Below are 6,000 nucleotides of genomic sequence, written 5' to 3'. Positions count from 1 at the left end.
GCTTTTTGAGTAATTCTTAAATACTCCTAGAGCATAGTGAATGGTGTTCCTTCTTCTTACAATCATGGTGATGTTCGCTCATTAAATTTATGGTTGGGTCCATTGTGAAAATGAGAGGAAGGAACACAATTTCACTATACTCCAGGACTACCTAAGTATTTTCGGTGCTTTTGTGTTAAAATCTCATATTCTCTTCCTTTGTGTGTATTTTTAAAAAAAAAAGAAAAAAAAAAAAAAAAGAAAGAAAGAAAGAGAAGAAAGACTACATCCAAATATAAAGAGGTAAATCAATCAACCTGGCTCATCGTGGAAGGTTGCAATGAAGGTTTCAACCTGGCTAATTATGCTATTTGTACTGAAAATGTTAAGGTTTAATTGGCCATCTAGCCATCTAATCGAAGAAGGAAGGAGCCACTGTCATTGCTTCCACCAGCTAGCTGCTGGAATGGAGCTTATAAGCATTGACAATATTAAGGTTTGGGTTGGGATTGGCATAGCACCCCAATGATTTTACACTGTTGTAATACATTTACGATATCAGTGAAATTTTCTATCTTTTACTTCAAAATATTTTATATATGTATACATATATAAATTGTGGGCTTTATTTAACTCAACTAGTCAAATCTTTTGTCATTGAATAATAGACCTAAGATCTTAAAAACACCACCCAAAAAAAAAAAAAAAATCAATGTCCTGGTTATTGTGCAATGAGCATACCCTAATTTGAGGGACAAAATGGGTTTTTGTCCTTTTCGGGTTAATTAATTAGCTTTATACCCCATTTCTCAAACTAAGTAGGGAAATGCCCCTCTTTTAAAACTTGATTTATGATAAATCGAGTTAGGCCCTATAGTGGCGTTTTAAGGAGCATATAGTGACATTTTTTAAGACCTATAGTGACGTTTTTTAACTCGACCACAATAAAATCGAGTTATAGGTAAAAAATTACCTATAACTCGATTTCATTGAAGTCGAGTTAAAAAACGTCACTATAGGTCTTAAAAACGTCACTATAAGCTCATTAAAATGCCACTATAAGGCTTCACAAATATTTTTTTTTTCCTAACTCGATTTATCATAAATCGAGTTTTAAAAGAGGGACATTTTCCTACTTAGTTTAGGAAAGGGGGATAAAGCTAATTAATTTTCCCGAAAAGGGCAAAAGCCCATTTTGTCCTAATTTGAGTAATTTGATTTTATGACATACCGAATTTCAAAATGCTACTTTTCAAGATGTACAAAATTTCATAATTTGGGTGTGAGGATCTTTTAGAATATTAAAAAGTGGATACCTAAGAGTGGTATATCATCATAATGGAAGTGTAAATAAGAACAAAATGTATAAAAGAAAGCAGATAAACCTTTAACCTTAACATTATCCACCATCGGTTGTTCTCCTTAGAAATGTTTTTTGGAAAACCCGTTGGTAGTTTAGACAATTGTCTAAGACTTTAAATAGAAAAATACCTCATAATTTTGATCATACGTTAAAATGCTACGCTAGCATAAGAACTTAAAATAAAATATATTTCATACTCATTTATTCTTTTCTTTTGTGAAAGTGTTTTTGATTAGCTAAATATTGAAAAAATCCATATACATTTTCCTCCTTTTATCTCACTTCCCAAAAAAGAAAGGAAAAAAAAAAGTCTTTCAATTTTCACATCAAGAGCCTCTTTTCCCCGTTTCATAGGAGTGACAAAATTGGATACGACCTGCGAACCCGACACAACATGACACGAAATTAGTAGGCTATGGGTTGAGGTTTAATGAGTTCGTGTCATATTTAGGTTGACATGATTGACCCGATTAATAAATAGGTTGGGTTAGTGTCCATCATATGGAACCCGTTTGACTCGTCTGACCCGTTGAATTAAATAACATTTTATCAATTTACCCTTAAAACCCTAGGTATATAAACTTATTATTGTTTTGGCTTATTTTCTTTAACATATTATGATTGATTATTTGTAATATTGAGATATGCTTTAGTTTTGAAATTTTTTTTTGTGATGTAGTTACTCGTTCATTCTGAATTTTATATTAAAAATATTTATATGTTTGGTTTTTCATAATTTATATCAATTTGGTTCATACTAATTTTTTTTTTTTTTTTTTTGTTTTGATTAAATCTAATAAACAAGTTGACACGACTGACCCGTTCAATAAATGGGTTGTGTTAGGGTTGAGGAATCTTGACCCGTTTAATAAACATGTCAGGTTAGTGTTGACCTATATAGTTGGATATTTATTAATCAACACGACACGAATCCGACACACGAACACGAATTGCCACCCCTACCATTTCATCACTCCCTTAAAAAATCACTCTTGCTATTAGTCAACATCAAACCATTAATACTTCCTCTCTTTCTAAATGCATTTATTGATAGTCAATTAAAATATTTTAATACCACAATCAATTTCATGCCTATTTTCACAATTATCCTATGTGGTTTATGGTGAGTGGTGAAAAAAAAAGTGATGGGTTCATGTGAAAGTGATTGACATCTAATCATAGATTGTCGCATAAAGTAGTTGTAAAAATTGGTCTAGAATTAGTTGTGGTCTTATAATAACTCTAACCAATTAGTTTTTAACAATATTTTTTAAATGAGTCTGAAGGATGAAGTGTAAAACTCATGTTTTACACGATCTAATAAGATAACCACATCAGTTTTTTACTTAAAACTCAATACATCCTACCAAACATAATAACATCGATCTTAATAAACTCACAATTAAATTGAATTTTCAATTGGGTATTAGAATTGATTGTGTAGATGTGTCTATTCTTTAATATGTAATATGATGATGTGACATGTTGGGATTTGAGTAATAAAACTTAAGTTTTATAATGCATCCTTATAGAATTTAATCTCTTTCTAAATTAATGTCCTTAGAGCATCTTTTAACTTTTCCCAAAAAAAAAAAAAAAAAAAAAGCTTCTGTCAAGAATAGACAAAGTCTTGGGAGAGAAAGTTGAGAGTCAGAGAGGAATGCCCTTATTAAATTTCTTGGATAGAAAAAGGGAAATTGCCACACATCATCATACATATCGTACTGACCAATCCTAACTCTTCTTAATTAATTGGCAACTTCTATATTTGACAAGCAATTACCATACACTATGTTCTATGAATGTCAAAGATAAGAACCATCCCCTAATTCAATATTTGAAATATATGTTATTTTTCATCTTTGTCTAGTTGTACTCCTTTTATTACGGAAATACCTTGTGGGTGTATGGTTGTTTGGTTTTTGGTCCATTCCTGCAAAGTCGAAGAAAGGTATTGATGATGCCGAAAAACCACCAGTAAGCTACACGGTCCTCACGTACTCGAAACAACACCTGCACAATACAAAAAGAGAAGACCTCGCAGAGAGCACCGGTGTGGTGTCGGCCAAATACCCTTCGAAGGTTAAGTTTGAATTTCTCACAACTCTAGAGTGCCAGAGCAGGTAAATTATGCGTACCTTGGTTAGTGAGGGTCTTGGGGCTTTTATAGTAGCAGAAGGTTGACCTCTCTGCCTTGGTTTGGAAGTCTTTTCCTTATAGGAGTTCTCATAAGTGTATTTTGCGGAATCCTTTCCTTATTGGAGACTAACACTTGTCGTGGGACACAAGATGTTTCCTTATACATGTATACTGGAGACTAAACCAGGATTACATCAGAACTGTCCATCTTAGGTATCCCCTTCAGCTTAGTGCCGTCAAATTTTCGTCTTCACCAAATAACCTCGTCAGCTTAAAGCTGTAGACTCTCTACTGTAATTTGCCAGTGGGCACAAAACAATCTGTCGGGTTTGATTGGAACCTCACCCTGCGTCTGTCCAATAAATGAGTATGTTTACAATTTTACCCTTATCAGTTGCCCCCTACTCCATAGCCTCGTCAGTCCAAGTTGACGGGGTATGGAGTTTATTACTTGATTTTCCTTTGCTCAGGAGAGAGAATCATTCGTGGGTGATTACCTCGAGCAGCCTCTATTTAATGTTTGGACACGTGTCGAGACTCTATTTGCTGCACTTCTGATATGAGGGCGTCGTTTCGTCTTCTGTGCATATCCTCCTTTATATATACTTCGCCTCCTTCTCATTTTCTTCATTTTGCTGTTGCTAGCTGTCAGAGCGAACCCGTCACTCTAAGATCTTTGCCCACACCAACTTACTTTAGTTAAGACCGTCATCTTTCAAGAGTTCGTCAATTTTACTTGGTAAGTCACTCCTGCCATTTCTGCTCAAAAGATTTTTATTTTAATTGTTCTATAAATTTATTGAGAGTCCGTCGACTTAGGTTCTTAGAATACATCCGTCGCTTGTAGGTAGACAAATGTCTAAAGAGGCGACGAGTGAATAGTCGTTAGTCCGCGAGGGAGCAAGTTACAAGGAGGTCTTTGGTTCAGGTCATGAACCTGAAAGCTCCTCCTGGTCGTTAGAGAGGGAAATGTTAGCCTAGTCTCCTGACGAGGAAGTTGGAGGTTATGGAGAGGAAGGTAAGGAAAACATAGTAAGTGAGGAGGGTGAAGTGGAGGAGGAAAAGGAGGAGATAGATAGTGACGGAGGTGAAGATGAAGGTGACAAGGAATCCTATGAGGGAACTTTAGGAAGTCCTGGAGGCAACCGTCCCTTCATCCTTCCCGAGGATTGGGCCGTCAATAAATTTTTACCAAAGATGAGTGACAGGGTTTTTAAGGACTTGCGTTCTCATTACCAGATCCCGGACCATATCCTAATCTGTCTCCCTAGGAAAGACGAAAGGTGCTATTCGGGGAGGACCGCAAACATCAGCATGTACGATGCCATGTTTGCTGCGGGGCTTAGACTGCCACTGACGGCTTTGCACCGTTAGCTGGTTGACTTTCTAGGTCTATTCGTCAACCAGATTGCTTCGAACGCCTAGAGGATCTTCATAAGTGTCGAGATCCTATGGGGTAGTTTGAGTGGAAGGAACCATCAGTTTTCATTGAACAAGTTCTTCTATTGCTACAGACCCCAGCACATTGTTTCTTCTAAGGGGACATATCATTTTGCCACCCGGGAGAAGGACTTGAGATTAGTGTCTGATATGCCAGACTCTAACAAGAACTGGAAAAGTAGATTTTTTTTGTCAAGGGGACGGATTGGGTATGTCGTCAAGAAGAATGGGCGACGATGCCCCATGGTTATTTTGATAACACTTGGGCTTTTGTCAAGGATACAGGTTAATCCCGTCTGCTTTTTTCCTTTTTTTGTTTATTTTAAACTTCTAACACCGTCTATTTCCCTTGTTTTCCAGCTAGCATTTGTCCTTATATTACAAAGGAGCAAGAGGACTGTATTTGCCGGGTAATAGAAATTCCATTGGACCAGCAGAAGTGTCGGGATCTCATCACACTTGACACTTTGTACGCTTACTGCAGGGGTCCTGTATCGACATCAGAAGCCCGTCATCTTAACAATTACTCCCGTAGTAGTAAGTTGCCCATTTTAAGCCTTCATATTTTTACATTGGCTTGTCTAATGTCGTCGCTTGGTTTAATGCTCATTTGCGTTTTTGTAGAAATGCAGGCAGCAAAGCTAAGGGCATAGATAAGGGCTACCGCAGCTCGCCAGAAAGAGGACGGGAAGGCCAAGGAGGGGGCATTCTCATCAGCTCCCAAGATTGTTAGCAAAGGGGTGCCGAAGAGAAAAGCTGACGGGAATGACTACCGCTCTTCCAAGAAAGTTTCCTCAACTCCCGGGGAGGAGCTTCCTAAGAAGTCGTTGCCTCCCAAGCATGGGGCAGGCAAAGGACTGATGACGACATTCGGCCCTATCACCAAGGGAATAGACCGTAGCCTTCTCACATATAAGGACTATGCCATCGAGATGATGGAGTCCATCATTAAAGATCAGGATGTAGACCCTTGTGCTTAGCAAAGGACGGAGGAGCTTGGGTCGTCAGGACTTTTTGACCTTGCCCGGGTATGTCCCTTCCTCTCTTCTCTTTACTTATTCGTTTTTTATGTCAAAAGT

Source organism: Quercus robur, chromosome 7 (genome assembly GCF_932294415.1).
Source record: "Quercus robur chromosome 7, dhQueRobu3.1, whole genome shotgun sequence".
Lineage (NCBI taxonomy): Eukaryota > Viridiplantae > Streptophyta > Magnoliopsida > Fagales > Fagaceae > Quercus > Quercus robur.
Note: the sequence above shows the minus strand (reverse complement) of the source record.